The sequence below is a fragment of the Vicugna pacos genome, chromosome 11 (genome assembly GCF_048564905.1).
Source record: "Vicugna pacos chromosome 11, VicPac4, whole genome shotgun sequence".
NCBI classification, from domain to species: Eukaryota; Metazoa; Chordata; class Mammalia; order Artiodactyla; family Camelidae; genus Vicugna; species Vicugna pacos.
In genome coordinates, this window is record NC_132997.1 from 97,785,223 (window position 1) to 97,801,647 (window position 16,425).

The 16,425-nt window shown below is 43.3% G+C and overlaps 1 protein-coding gene across 5 annotated transcripts in view; it reads left to right on the forward strand.

Moving 5' to 3' along the window:
• The first annotated feature begins 827 nt into the window (after nt 1-827).
• Nucleotides 828-16,425, forward strand: part of NPS (neuropeptide S) — a 55,102-nt gene continuing 39,504 nt past the window's right edge. The window contains exons 1-4 of one of the 5 annotated variants that reach the window (XM_072972379.1): nt 828-860; nt 1,398-1,886; nt 1,996-2,064; nt 2,273-2,339. The gene's annotated coding sequence lies outside the window, so the exon portion shown is untranslated. Of the gene's footprint in view, nt 861-1,397; nt 2,065-2,272; nt 2,340-16,425 lie in introns of those variants that run through there. The other 4 variants (XM_072972378.1, XM_072972380.1, XM_072972377.1 and 1 more) reach the window with 4 other exon arrangements.

Below are 16,425 nucleotides of genomic sequence, written 5' to 3' on the forward strand. Positions count from 1 at the left end.
TTGACAGTCCTAGCAAAGTAACACAGGTAACAAATCACCCAAAACTTGATGGCTTAGAACAGCCACTGTGTCATTTGTTCATCAGGTGGTGGGTCAGCAGTTTGGGCTGGACGTAGCTAGAATGCCGTTCGTGGGGCTCCCCCAGCATCCCGCGTACAGCTGTGGTCACCTGCAGCTTGGCAGGGCAGAGTAGCAAGTCTAACAGCTGGTGCTACCCATCGGCGGGGAGAGCCCTTCTCTGCTCCACGTGGCCTCGCATCCCCTGTGGGCGAGACCCGGCTTCTTCACAAGGTGCTCCCGGAGGTCCTGAGCAGGAGCTCAGGGCCTCCAGGGTCCTCAGCTCAGACTCACACGATGTCGCTTCCACTCTGTTCCATTGTTACAGCATGTCACAAGTCCAGCCCACATTCAAGAGGTGGAGCCAGAGTCTTCACCACTTATGGGACTAGTGGCAAAGCCATACCGCCGAGGAGGGCACACAAGTGGAGGGAGGGTGTGCCTGTGTGGTCGTTTCTGGCGAGTTGCCACTCTGACTCTAATGGGAATATCTGATGATTTATTATAGGCTAAGCTGCCTGCTTGATGTTTCTAATTGATGCTCTTAATTTTCAAAACTGTATTTTCACTCCCCAGTTACTTAGAAGTTTTATCAGAAGCAGATGTGCAATCTTGGAAAATGCCTTTTTGGCATCCGTATAGGTGGCCATATGGTTTTCCCATTTATCCTCTTGAAATAAGAAATGACAGAGATGGGATTCCTGAAGCTCTGCTTCTGTTTGTATGCAGCTCATCTTATACCTCCATCAAGGTGTGAGCTCCTTGCGGGTCTGGACGTCTCTGTGTATGTGCGCTGGAACACAGTAGGTTCACAATTAACGTCTGTTGCAATGGGTTGCATAGATTGCCATTTAAATTCAAAGCCAGTTGAAGAAGATGGGGCCCTGGCGGTGACATGACCTTTCCTAGTTTTCAGCCCACTTATTCCTAAATGTCCCATGAGTGGTCCATTTCTGCTGCTACGATCCTTCCTTCTTCTCCCCGTCCCCCTTTCCCACAGTGGTAACTTACTGTTCTGCAAACACAGATCTATGTCTCGTCTTCCACGTTATCCAATGATAGGTGCTGTCTATTATAAAAAGTGCATGATTTATATTTATAACGACCACTATTTCTCATCTGGAGGTGAACTCGCCTTCCCTCTGCTAGTTTTAGGTGACGAGTAATTGTCTGGAGGGGTTCAATGTTCACAAAGTAAGGGGAATCTTGCTAGACTCTAAAGGAATCTCAGTCCTCAGGTTTTTATTTTTCCCTTATGATTTCACTGTTTTCAAAATTTCACTGGAACAAAAGTGGGAGCAAAATAGTTCAATTTCAAACTCTCTCACTCCCTTTGGCAGTTGAATCAGTGGTGTAACTTCATGAGAAGAGCAGAATATTATCTCATCACCATGAGCCACTGTAACAGCTGACACAGAGCCTTCTGGAAGGATGCAGGCCTGCGGCTTCATGCACCTCCTCTGGCTGCCGCGGTCACAGGTGCAGAGCTGGGGCCGGGACCTCAACAGGCTGACGTCACAATGGTACCCTGGTGAGCACCTGCTGGGCCGGGAGACGCAGCTCGAGGTTGACTTGAGGAACCATCTGCCATGAGCTCATGGGCCTGTGGGAGAATCTGGAGACAAGAGAAGGAACATGCTGAGAGAGCCCTTGGGAACCAGGCGCTCCGGTCCAGGACCTCCAGCTGCAGGGACTCTGGGCAGGCGCTCCACACACTGACATCTTCCTCTCCCTGGGAACTCTCCCTGAGGCATCAGAGTCTCTGGACTTAACCTGCAGGCCTTCCTGCCTCCTTCCCTTTCTAACTGCAGACCCTTGGTGGGAAGCAGGTAGACTCCACAAACCTTTGCTCAAATTCTGGTCCTGACACCTTTTATTGTTTAAGCAATAATCTTCTTATGACTCAGCTGCTTTATCTCTAAAATGGAGTCAATAAAGGTGTTCTCCTAGGATTGTCGTATGGATTGAACAAGAAAACACCTGAGGACCTGGCACATGGACGGTTGAGTAAGTGTCATTTCTTAGAGATTAGTTTTCTGTTGCAGAAGTCACAAGTTACCACAAACTTAGTGGCTTAAAGGCACACAAATTTATTAGCTAATAGTCCAGTATGTTAGGCATATGATACAGGTTTCACTGGAGTAAAGTTAAACGTGGGCAAGGCTGGTTCCTTCTGGAAGCTCTAGAGGAAAATCCATTTCTTTGTCTTTTCCAGCTTCGAGAGGCACGTATTTTCCTTGGTGTGTGGCCCCTTCCTCCTCCTTCAAAGACGGAAAGAGCAGGTCAAGTTCTTCTCACAAATAATTTCTCTGATCACCTCTTCTGTCTCTTTGAAATAATTGGAAATACATCTATTGGTCTCTGTTCCCCGTTCCAGGCCCAGAGATCTTAAAACCTTTGTAATTTCCCAAGTGACCAAAGCACTGGGGTTATTTCCTGTTCTGATATTTGGGCTTTGATCCCGGTTCCGGACACAGAGCTCCCGAGTCTCTTCGAATCTCCTGGGTGATGGGAGTGTCTTTGTTCTAATAAGGCGACTCTGGCTGGGTGGCTTCAGGATGGGGGCGGGTCACCAGAAAGATCAAGCCATGGTTAGAAGCATGAAACTTTCATCCCCTCCCCCTACAGGGGAGAGGGGCTAGAGATTGAGTAAATGATCAGTCATGGCCATGCAATGAAGTCTTTATAAAATCTCAAAGTACAGGGCGCCAGGCTGCTGAACATGTGGATTTGCTGGGAGAGTGGGAGCCCGGAGAAGTTATGGCGGCTCCACACCCCTCCCCTTGCCCTCTGCATCTCTTCCATCTGGCGATGTCTGAGTTACATCCTTTAATAATAAACTGGGAGTCTACAAGGTGAACTGTTTACTTGAGATCTGTGAGCAGCTCTAGGAAATTAATTGAGCCCAGAAAGGAAATTATGGGAACATGTGATTTGTAGTGAAGTTGGACAGAAGTTGTGGGTAAACTTGGAACCTGCTACTTGGAATTGGTGTCTTGGGTGAGGTGTTGTCTTGTGGACGAATCCTTCACCTGGGGGGTGTGCGTGAACTCCAGGAGTGTCAGGATTAAATTGAATCATAGGACATCTAGCTGGTGTTAGAGAGAATTGCTTGGTATGGGGGAGAAACCACACATCTGGTGTGAGAAGTGTGAATGTGGTAGCCAGGCAAGAGTGAAGAGAAACGGAAGGAAGAGTGTAGGTTTTCCCAATTCTGCCTCCCCTTTCCACATTTAAGAACCCTGTGATTATATCAGCCCCACCAAAGAATCCAAGATGGGTTAAGTCAGCTGATTAGGAAACTTAATTTCACTTGCAACCTTAATCCCCCTTGCCATGTAACCCAATACAGTCAGTTTCCAGAGATGGGAACATAGACAGCTGAGGGAGGGACGCATTCTTCTGCCCACCATACCGTGTATCTATTTTTATACTAGCTTAAAAGAAAACAATAAAAACAGCACAATGAGTATGGTAAGAATTGCATTGCGCTGGGCTCTTGGCCTGGTGGTGTGATTCACGGTGTGATGGCTAAGAATAAAGACACTGGGGCAGGACAGCGGCGGGTGGGGGGAGACCCCTAGCTCATGCACTTACTGGCTGTATGACTCGAATGATTGGCTTAATCCCCTTGTGTCTCCCAGTTTGTGGAGTGGGGTGACAATCCTTACCTTGTAAAGATCACAGGGAAAACTCAGGACTTCAGAGTCTGGCTCTTGCTAAGTGCTTTGTAAGGATTAGTCATTATTTGTTAAACGCGTGAAATTAGCTAATGTATTTACAGTCCTTTGTTCACTGGAACAGTTTTGAGTCTTCCTGCTCGGCAGTTCTGCTGGGGTATGTGTACATCCTTTTATTTTCTTTCCTGGGGCATCTTAGAAGACATTTTCTGGTGTCTTATCTTCATCCAAATTTGCACCAACTTTCTTTTTTTTTTTAACATTTTTTATTGATTTATAATCATTTTACAATGTTGTGTCAAATTCCAGTGTTCAGCACAATTTTTCAGTCATTCATGGACATATACACACTCATTGTCACATTTTTTTCTCTGTGATTTATCATAACATTTTGTGTATATTTCCCTGTGCTATACAGTGTAATCTTGTTTATCTATTCTACAATTTTGAAATCCCAGTCTATCCCTTCCCACCCTCCATCCTCCTGGTAACCACAAGTCTGTATTCTCTGTCCATGAGTCTATTTCTGTCCTGTATTTATGCTTTGTTTTTGTTTGTTTGTTTGTTTTTGTTTTTGTTTTTTAGGTTCCACATATGAGCGATCTCATATGGTATTTTTCTTTCTCTTTCTGGCTTATTTCACTTAGAATGACATTCTCTAGGAGCATCCATGTTGCTGCAAATGGCATTATGTTGTCGGTTTTTATGGCTGAGTAGTATTCCATTGTATAAATATACCGCATCTTCTTTATCCAGTCACCTGTTGATGGACATTTAGGCTGTTTCCATGTTTTGGCTATGACTCAATAAGAAAAAAATAAACAACCCAATCCAAAAATGGGCAGAAGACCTAAACAAGCAATTCTCCAAGGAAGACATACAAATGATCAAAAAGCACATGAAAAAGTGCTCAATATCACTAATTATCAGAGAAATGCAAATCAAAACTACAATGAGGTATCACCTCACACCAGTCAGAATGGCCGTCATTCAAAAATCCACAAATGACAAATGCTGGAGAGGCTGTGGAGAAAGGGGAACCCTCCTACACTGCTGGTGGGAAGGCAGTTTGGTGCAGCCACTATGGAAAACAGTGTGGAGATTCCTCAAAAGACTAGGAATAGACTTACCATATGACCCAGGAATCCCACTCCTGGGCTTGTACCCAGAAGGAAATCTACTTCAGGATGACACCTGCACCCCAATGTTCATTGCACCAACTTTCTGATGTCATTACTTGCAGTGCTAGGTTCTGGCCTCCAAGGTCTCGAGTCAGCTCTGGCCTTTTGTGTAGGGTTCGACCCCCACCCCCACTCCAAGCCATACCAGTCTCCTCTGGGGGGCTCGTCCTGACCGCCGGCTAAATGTCACCTGCCTCCTGCTTGTGCCTCGCCAGCGCTCCCACCAGCGGCCGTGGGCAAGTTACATCTGCGTTAGGTAATGAGTAGGTGCTTTCTTGACTCTCACGCCCCTGGCTCTGTCCCCGGGCTCATTTCTGATGCAGGAGCTCGCCAGGAGGAGCAGCCTGTCAGCGTTTCCTCTGAAGACTCCAAATAGCTGATTTCGTATGCAGCGTCACTGACAGCGCCTTAAGCCCACTTCAGGACTCAAGGACGTCAGTTCAGCTTCCCAAGCCGACCGTGCCCTTCTGGGCAGCCGAAAGAGGTACACTATCTGCTGCTCTTTAGAGCAGAGGGGATTTAATTGCTTTTTCATGATGCAGGGAAGGAAGTGTCTGGGCCTGAATTTATTCTTGAAGTGCACATGCGGGCCGTGTCAGGCCAGCTGGTTCCCAGCTGTTGGAGTTTAAATCCATTCTGCTGTGGCCCTGGGCCTGCAGGTCCAGACTGGGGGTCCTGGAAGCGGCCCTGTCACTGGTATGGATCTGTGCCTGTAACGGATCAGCTCTTCTGAGACCCTCCATCCCTGCAGTGTGTCCTCTTTTCCCTAATGGTCTTTGCCTCTTGAAAATTAATCTTGTCTGATTGAAGAGGCTCGTTAGCCCCACAGACCTTGCAGCATCTGGGATTGGTGGGTTCAGAGTGCAGCTGGGTTTCCCGGTGCGGACCGCAGTGAGCACAGTTGCATCTTTGTGAGTCTTGGCTGGTAGCACTCAGGCTGCTGGGTCAGGGTCAAGAGCGGACTTAGCGGAGCCTAGGGCTTCATCTCCAGCTGAGGCCGAGCATATGTCAAGGCTGCCAGACGGGAGACCATCTGTCCTTCGCTAAACTGCATGGCCCTGGGCAGCAGCCTCTTCATGTGATCCCTCCCTCATGCCCATGGGGTGGAGCAGCCGCAGAACCATGCTTGGCAGCCGGCTCAGCAGTCAAAGGGACAGGCACCCACGATGCAGCCCCTGACCTGGCCGATGTCTGCACCCCACGTCTGGGTGGAAACATTTGCTGCTGTGAAAAGGGGAGTCAGAGGGTGATCTGCCATCTCATCACTCCTGGGATGAAATTCTGTGCCAAAAGCAGGCCAGAGGCAGCTTGTCAGGGAGCTGTGGGAGTCAAGAGGTGCTCTCCACAGGACTCTGCCGGAGAAGGGACAAAGCCACAAGTCTGGGCAGAGATGGAATGTTCTGAGATCTCTCTCTTTAGACTGGAAAATAGCGACACATGTTAAAGATGGGCACGTGACTTGGGTGTGTGTGCTCTCTCCCCGGGGTTGTTTTAAGTGACAGCTAGGACCAGGACATAGATTCTTCATGCCCCTCTAGCACCTGGCCGAGAGCTAACAGGACAAAGAAGAGGGTGATGGGGCCAGGCCGCAGGCAGCTAAGGTGTCTGCCTGGCTGTAAGGTCAAAGGCCAGCAGGTACATTTGAGCCAGGGTTTGGCCTGATTCATGTGGCGTTCAAGGAATTCCACCCTAGGAGCAGTGAGCAGGATAAACTGGAGGCAGCAAGATGGAGCGGCAGATGCCTGAACGGAGGTACCAGCGCGGGGAAGGGAGCCAGGAGAGCAGATGTCAGGGAGAGAGATGGCAGTGACCTCTGGATTTAATGAGGATGGCAAGGCCATTACCAAAAATAAGTTGCTCAGGACAAGGGGAGCGGGGTAAAGGACTGAAGTCTCTCCATGTGGGAACCTCTGTCAGGTCCCTGGAAAAGTGGTCCTGAGCTCAGAGGAGATGTCAGGGGCCAGTGCATAGGTGCGAGGTTGGAGGAAAGAGCTCCCACTGAAACTGGGCGTGCGACTCTCTCAGGGACAGGAGACTAGCAAGCAAAGGTCAAGGATGAGAACACAGTCATGAGGGACCCTGAGAAAGAGGAGCAGTGGCCAGAGAGCAGGACCAAGCAGGGAAGGAGAGGCGAGCCCAGGGAGGCTGGCCCGGAGGGAGGGACCAAGAACGCCCTGTGCTTTGGTGGAACAGGAAACCAGCTCACGAGGGGCTGTGACTGCGCGGAGCTGGGATGCGGTCCAAATGTTGGTGGCCCGAGGCTGAGGGAGAGGTGGATTCAGAGGTGAGTGTTGCCTGAGGTCTCCAATGAGTATCTATTAAGCTCTTAGGAATTATGCAAATAACTGCAGATTCAAAAAAGAAGATAAAAAAATTGATGGCCCTGCCTCCTGAGGGCTAACAGGATGGGGGACAGACAGAAAGGAAGATAAAGGCGTGCACATGATGCAGTGGGGCCTCGGTACAAGGTAGGCAGTGCCCACTGGAGGAGTCGGGAGAGGTTTCACAGAGGAAGTATTTCTCGAACCGAAATTTAAAGTTTTCTAGCAAAACTGAAATTAACAAAGCTGCCTACCAGTCACATAGACGTCTCCTCTGAAGACTGAGTTTCCTCATTTACAACACGTGAGGCCTGGCCTGTGCTCTGTATGGTTGTTTCTGCCTCCAAAACACAATAGTTCTAAAACTCTCTGAAATATGCAAAACAGTATGGTGGTTCCTCAAAAAATTAAAAATAGAATTACCATATTTTCAACAATTCCAGTTTTGAGTACATATCCTCAAAGAATTAAGAGGAGGGTCTCCAAGAGATATCTGCATACCCACGCGCACACCTGCACTATCCACAGCAACCAAACGGTGGCAACGACCAGATGTCTATCTGCAGATGAATGGATAAACGAATGTGGTGTAGCCATACATCGGACTATTACTCAGTCCTGAAAAGGAAGGGAGTTCTGACACATGCCACTCCATGGATGAACCTTGACGGTATTATGCTAAGTGAAATAAACCTGTGAGAAAAATCAAAGTCTGTATTATTCCACTCATGTGAGACACCTAGAGTGGACAAATTTATAGAGACAGAAAGATGGGGGAGCAGAGAACGAGGTGCTGTTGATTGACGAACAGAGAGTTTCAGTTTCGCAAAATGAAAAGAGTTCTGGAGATGGCTGGTGGGGATAGTTACACAACCATGTGAATGTACTTAATGCCACTGAGATGCAAACCTAAAAATGCTTAAAATGGTAAATTTTATATTATGTATATTTAACCACAATTTTTAGAAAGTGCTATGAATACAGCTAAATCTTATGAAAAGTTGTAAACTTTTTCATATAATTAGGATTTTTAAATTTTCACAAAACATAAAGCCATTGAAAAAGATCATAAAAATAATAAAATAATGCCATTTGCAGCAACATGGATGGACCTGGAGATTGTCATTTTAAGTGAAGTAGGCCAGAAAGAGAAAGATAACATATGATATCACTTATATGTGGAATCTATAAAAAAAAGACAAATGACCTTATTTACAAAACAGAAACAGACTCATAGGCATAGAAAACACTCTTATGGTTACTGGGTGCGGGGAGCGGGGTGGGAAAGGATAAGTTGGGAGTTAGAGATTTGCGGATACTAACTACTACATATAAAATTAATAAACAAGTTTATACTGTATAGCACAGGGAACTATATTCAATATTTTGTAGTTAGTAACCTAAAATGAAAAAGAATGTGAAAACAAATATAAGTATGTATATATATGACTGAACTATTATGTTATACACCAGAAATTGACACAACATTGTAAACTGACTGTATTTCAATTAAAGAATAAATATATTAATTGATTAATTAAAAAAAACAAACCACTTTAGACTAGGTATCAGAGACTTGGGTTTTATTGAGTTTGATTTAAAAAAAAACACTTTGAAATAAGCTGTGGGGTGAACCTAGATTGGGCTTGGTGAACAGCTCTGTCAGTGGCAGGTTGGCTGGCCGGGGCTCCAGGCTGTGAGGCAGTGGGGTTCAGGTCTTCTTCATGGGTTTCCCCTTGAGCTAGTAGCTCCCTGGGGCATGGGTTTCTCATAGCAAGTGGCAGGAACACAAGAGACCAAAGCCAACTGAGCATGTAAGGCCTGGGCTCATGCCAAAGTCCACTAACATTTCATTCAAGTCACATGGCCAAAACCAAAACAATGGGCAGCGGAAGACTTCTTCCAACAGCGGAAGGGGATACATTATAGCAATGGCTGTATTTGTATATAACCCTATAACAGGAACGAAGGAGTGGGGTCAGTAATCCCGTCCACTCCAATCATATCTCCCAATGGAAGTGATTTTCCTTTTACTCTGGAAGCCCAATTCCATTTCGGAGTGAAGATGACCATTTTTTAATGCAGCACCATATCTGTTGTTTCTTGCAAACTCCTTTCTATAATCAACCTTTCATTTTCCCACAACTGTGTTTGTATTTCTATTTGGGTTAACAAATCCCAGCCCCTCGGAGAAGCCGTTGCTTCTGTTTGATCTATTTCGGTAGATGAAAGAGGTTCACAGGATCTGAACCCTTCTGACTTGTGTGTGCTCCACCAGCACCCTCCCTGCCTCCTGGAGTCACACTTTTTAATTTTTGCCAATAGCATTTTAAAAAAATTTCCGCACTCCAGCAGTTTCATCACTGTTTGGTAGCCTGACCCCCGTGTCTAGCTCTCACCGATTTCCTAATACCATCTTGGTCATGAGGCGAAAATAGATCCAGATGTTAAGCATTCCTGATAATGCCTCTGACATGTAATCATTTGCTGTATCCATCACTTCCACTTTCATTATGCTGTGTGTCAGGAAATTTCCCATATTAATACTGGGAAGGTTGAAATAGACACATTGTGTCATCACAGCTGAGTTGTCCTATTAGGGTGCTGCTGTTTCACTGTAACTGCATGGGAAGACATGTAGACAGTAGATTTTTTATTGCATAGTATGACCCAATTTTCCTGGCTACCAGAAAAATAAAAGAAGTGGAAACTCTCAGGAAGACAATAAAATGCTAATACTCCTACCGAATTTATCAACGATAAACAGCAAGCACCCCGAAGCCACTTTATGTTTCAGTACTTAGAGCCTCACCTGTTAGTTCTGGGCTTCAGAGAAATGTTTTTAGAAACGACGTCTTGGCTTATTGTAAAATGAGTGGCTTTCCAGTGAGAAGGCTCTCTTTTTACCAGGATGCAAATGTTGCTTACGGAGGGTACACACCTGTGTTCCTGATAGTTTAGCAGCAGGGGAATGTCATGTGGGTGCCAAGAAAGAAAAAGGCTCTGCAGATGTTGGGCAGTAAACCAAGTTCTGAAGGACCAAATGGCCAAACCATTTGGAGCCATGGGTTCTGGTGGAGCATCGCTGAGCGTGTTGTGACATTGCAGAATTCTGGTTAAGGCAGAGCTGAGGCAGGACTCCTGCAGACACAGCATGTTTGCAAGATGATTGTCTGAGGGTTATGCTGTAAGAAAGACAGTTGGTGGTGATCAGCTCTGCAGCTGTTGACTTCAGTCAACAGAAAAGATGTAAACGTTAAGTTACCACCAGAAGGATCTGTAAATAGTTGTTTCTCTGTAAGCCAATCAAAGCTCCTGCTTGCCCAAGGCAGAGATCTGTCTTGAGGGCAGATGGCCTGATAGCTGGGACAATGTCCATCAGTTTCTTCTCTCCATTTACTCTCCTGGCCCTTCCTCCATGCTATTCTTGAGCAAATGGCTGGCCCTGAAAGGACTCACTTAAAGATGAGTAGAAACCAAAAAAAAAAAAAAAATCTACATTGGTCTCAGAAGTAAAACTGAACAATAAAATTGATACTGCAAAATAAAAAGAATGTACTAAATTAAATGTAGAACCAAAATCACAACTGAGGAAGAATTCTGCCACAAGATAGCAGATACTTGTGGACAACACTTCTCTATGTTAGCAAACAAAAGACAGCGAAGTCACCCTGAAATAAGCACACATAAATGAGCTATAAAAACTCAAAGGCAGATGATAAGACAGCAGAAGGTGGTGATGAGTGAACTGGAAGAGTTTAGGAAGTAAGTGGAAAAAGAAAAATTAAGTAATTACAAAAATAAATGCCAAATTAGAATCAGTAAAAAAGAGATCAACATTGCTAAATCTGCAGTCAGGGACATGAAGGAAAAACTGGGGGGAGTAAAAAGGAAAAAAAGCAGAGTTTAAAAGATTTTAAGGAAAGTGTTACACAGAAGATGGACAAGAGAGATGCACACTGGAGAAAACGGGTGTCCTTGGAAAAAGCAAAGATGAAATGGAACTGAAAACATTTTCAAAGATATAACCGAAGAAAATGCCTCTGATAACAGAAGGACTGAATGTGAACTTGGGAAGAGCAACAAAAAGAACTGGTACAGAATTAAAACTGGAGAGAGATGGTCTGGGATTTAAAGACGAGGAGTAAGTTGCACGAATGTCAGACACAAAAGAATAAAAATTGAATCACTTATAGGTACATACAGGGTATTTGAGCCCTTCTTTAAAATATTACATGACAACAAAATCTAGCAAAAATGAAAAAGTCCGGGTGCAAAGATTACTGGTTAACATTACATTTATCTAAATATGATAATTATGTATACAGAACAGACTAAATATTGCAAACTTTGAAATGCAGAATCATGTAAACATGAATATAATCATCTAAACATAAAGTAGAGGAGGTGGGAGAAGTGTACATGCATGGATTCTTCATTTTTTAACAGATGCTTTCAAAAATGGTAAGCAAATACAGATGATAACTGAATGAAAGGTTTAAATATGTTAAAGGTATTTGTAACTCCTGAAAGAATCAAAATGCAGACTTTTAATTAAAATTAAAAGTGGGAATTATACAGAGTATATACTCTGATCAAAGTGAAATATAATTATCCATTAATAACCAAACACTTTTTATCACCTGGATATTTAAAAGCTCTCAAACACAAGTTGGAGAGGAGAGAACAACCAGAAGTACCTAGAAAATATAGTAAGCAGAGAATTATGTATCAAAACTTACAGGTAGCCAAGAGATTACAATTTTTTTCCATAACTTTAAATACCTGTGTTAGGAAACAAGAAAGGCTGAAAAAAGAAATGAATTGTCATTTAAATAATGAATATAAAATCAAAAAATATTTAAGATGAATAAAATCAGAATTAAATAATGAAGATAAAAGTAGAAATTAATGTATAAGAAATAGAAACCCAGTAGAACTCATACATTACTTCTAGAGGCAGTTCTTTGCAGTGGTGGAAATAAATCCTAGCTAACATAATTAAGAGAGAAGGAGAGGAGCATCAATAACAAAAATCACAAGTGAGATTGAAAAACTAGAGCAAATATAAATATAATTAAAATAATTGTTATAATAAGAATATACTTCATTAACACTATGCATAAATATCCTGGGTGGAATGGATGCTTTATTGGAAAACATTAATTACCAGCCTTTGGCCCTAAAAAATTGTGGTAGAATATTTAACATAGTCTCCCCGGGATATTCTACTCTGATCCTTGGAATCTGTGAATGTGGTGAAATACTGCTCCCATGACTGTGTTCTGTTATTTGGCACAGTTGACCTTAAGATTGGGTGATTATGTCGATGGACTTTTTTTGTCACGTGAGCCTTGAAGCAGAGCACTATCTCCAGCTGATGGTAGAAGAGAAAGTCAGAAAGATTGGAAGAACAAGGAGGACTCATGGCTCCCCTGCAGGATGGGAGGTGGAGGGGCCACAGGTCAAGGGATACAGGTGGCCTCTGGGAGCAGCGTGGACCTGCACTGACAGGCAGCAAGGCATGTGAGCATCAGTCCTGCAGCCACCAGGGACTGAATTCTTCTGAAAGCTTCATTGTGCCTGGAAACAGATTCTCTTCTTGGGGATCTAGTTAAAAGCTCGGGCCAGTTGACGTCTTGATCTCTGCTTTGCCCAACCCCACTTGGAAGACACAGGTGAACGTGCGTAGAATTTTGACTTACAGAACTGTGAGATAGTAAATGGATGTTGTTTTAATCTGCTAAATTTGTGGTAATTTGTTACAGCAGCAACAGAAAACTAGTCCAAAGATCCAGAGCATCAAAGTATATAAATTTCTATGAAAGAAAAAGAATTGTCAGTAAGTTTCAGAGGCAAATTTTGCCAAAACTTCAAAATACACATAATCTAAATTATTTATTGAAACCAGAATCGCATAGAAAATAAAACTTGACAAATACAGCATAAAACAACAAAAAGACTAAGGCAATGAATATTGATGCAGTAATTTGAAATAAAATATTAGCAATAGATTCTAGCAATCTATCACAAAAACCTAAATCTACTACTACCAAATATGCTTTTTTTCTGGGAATGCAAGGATGATTTGACATTAGGTAATCCATTAATATAATTCAAGATATTAGTTGATCAAAGAGGAATGATCAAATGACCTTCTCCATGGGGGGCAAAATATGTATGTTATAAAAGTTAACATCCAAACTTGTCAATATAGAAAACTTTTCTTAATGAACTAGGACATGATAGAAGTCTTTCTGAATGTAAGGCTAAAAGCTAGCATCCAGCTAGTGCAGGAGGTGCTAGAAACGTTTCCAATAAGATCAGGATAAAGACAAAGATACCCACTGTAAGTTTATTACATACTTACAGAGACAGTCTCTGAAAGTATACAAAAGGAACTGTTAACAATGGCTTCTTCTAGGACTGAGCGTCTGGGGTACGAAGAGGCTATGTTACTGACTACTTTTTGCGCTGTTGAACCTCTTGAATGTGTCCTTAAAATGGGTAACTTTGGATCCTCTGACTTTGTAATGCTTTGCCACCACTGATATAGCAGATAAGTTTAAAAAAATGTAAACTTTCATCACAGAGCATCCTGGGTTTGCTGAATTTTGGCGTGGAGGGTACCAGGAGGATGGACTTGGTATTCACAAGTCCTTTCTCTGAGCCCTCCCTTCATGGATTCCAGTGATTTGGAGAGAGAACCACAGGCGGGTCTTGGGAGGCCGCATTCATCTCCCTACGCCTCCATCCCTGTGCACACAGCTGTATCAAAGACCGTTCCAGTGGAGGATGGGGTGGGGACAGGGTTTGTTGTGCCATGTGGCTCCTGCACCAGCTCAACAGGAGACGACTTCATTCACCTCTGACACAGGAAATTGCAACACACGTAACTCGTTATTGACTCTATTTCCCTGACATTGTCTCCATCAAATCAGGCACATAAGAAGGGAGAATTACAATTGGAAGGAAAAAGAAGTAACATTTTCCCCTTAATGCTAGGAATTTCTAGAAGTTGATACAAGTTTCTGTCTCAAATCTACTTTCAAAATCAGAAAGTCTCTAAAGAAACTTCAGGAAACAACCCTTCTGGTCTAGCAGACTCAGGTTTTAAGCAATTCCTTTTCTGAGAGATCAAGTGTCTATCTCAGAAAAATTTTTTTCCCCACACAGTACTCCCAGACTCTCCCCTCAGTGGGTCGGAGTTGGCAGGTGTGATGAGACTTGTCCCCCCAGCTGTGATCTCCAGGGGGTGCTGGCCCTTGTCCATGATGTCATGGCTTTCAAGCTGTTATAGAAAGAAGAATGGGAGCCAGAAGAAGAAAGCGAAATGTACTGAACATTGGCCCTGAGTCAGGTAATTGTGCTAAGTGCATTACATGCATCTTCTCATGGACGCCTCATGGCAACTCAGGAGGAAGACATCTCAATGTACTTTCATTATGTCCTTTCACAACGAGGACGTGGTCTTTGATGTGTTCAGTTACTTCTCAGGTCGACAGAGTAAGTGGTTTACCGGGATTTCAGCCTCGATTGTCTGTAAAAGCTCTGGTCCCCCAGCAGAACACGAGCCCTTTGGGGATGAGGCCAAGTCGTAATCTCTGCTTCGGACTCAGTGCAGACTCACAAACAGCCGTACTGAGGGACTAAGCCCGCCAAATCCCATAGTGTTTGGCCTGGTATGATTTCCTCCTGTGGCCCTGTCTGATATGTCCCCTTATCCCTCGTACACCAGCAGTTAGAGTTCTAGGGCTTGGTTAGATTCAGGCTAAACAACTTTGGAAAGAATGCCTTCTAGACGATGACGTGCAGGTTATAATGCATCACATCAGGGGGCCTGTTGTTGGCCCGTGTCTCTGATAGTGATGCTAACTGACCACTGGGATAAAGGGTGACAGTGGGATCTCTCCCTGTAAAGGTAGGGTTTCCCCTTGTGAGAAGTCAGGAGTCTGTAAAGGGGTACCTCTGGCACCAGGCAATACATTTTGTTCCCAACATTTCAGAATGATTTTGGCATCATTTGATTCTCCTTGCCAGTATCACTTATTTCCTTGAGGACTGCAGAAGGGTGATTTTATAATTTTATCATTATTTCTACGTTTGGTATTATTATTCTTATGAAAGAAGAACTTGCCAGTATAAAGTAGAGAAAAAAACTATAGTTTCTCAAAAAAAATGCAGAGTTAATTCTTATTTTTCTCCTCCATTTTCAGAGTAAGAAGTTGGTATAAAGTTATCTCCAACACTGGGAAATGGTCTGCCCCCCCATCCCAGGGTTTCACTATGGACTCATAGATTTTTATTATTCTATGAATTAGTCATTTGTTTGAAGTTCAGATTGCCACCCATTCCCTGTTTAGTCAGTGGGGCTCCAGGATGACTCCTGGGGCATTTTGACAAGGTCTGTTTGGTCTTTGAGCATTTCTGTGTTTTCTGGCTCAAAATTATGTCCCAGGCTCATCATTTATTTTTCTTATCTGGAATCATTATTTCCCGTCTTAAGAAACCTTATTTCCTTACAGGGAAAAACGGTGCATAGAGACCAAGATCTGTGTGCTAGGTAGGATCACTGCCTCTGAACCCTCTCAGTAGGAAAAGCTAGAATTTTTCAAAAAGATGACTCAATATTGATATTTAAATTCAAATTTAACATTTTTAAAAGGCCTTAGATTTTATAGTTGTATCTCTCTTCTTTTACACTAAACATCTTGGTTCCTAATAACATATTAATTTATTTGCTTTACTCTACACTAAATGTTCTGAAAGTACTACATCAATATGATTTCTATCAGTGAAGTCACTAAGTGAAGTTTAAATTTATTTCCTTTTCTTTTTGTTGAGGTGATAGATCTCAGAGGATTCAGGACTCTGAGTATTGTGTTCAAATGTCATTTGAAACAACTCATTTTTGTGTGATTATTTTACCAACTTGATATGTGGTTAGTTTTATAGCTTCCAATTGATTTTTAGTTTTCAGTTTTCTTTTTGTCTGTTTGTATTTCATTTTCCTTTTTGAAAATATAAAAGATTTCCATGATTTAAAAAAGATAAATGTGTGTGTGTGTGTGTGTGTGTGTGTGTATAAAAGAATCTCTGAGAAATCACCTTTCCATTACTGTCTGCTCTCAATTTATTTCCTCTCCCCTGCCTCTTCTAGACAATCACATCATTCATTTCCAGCTA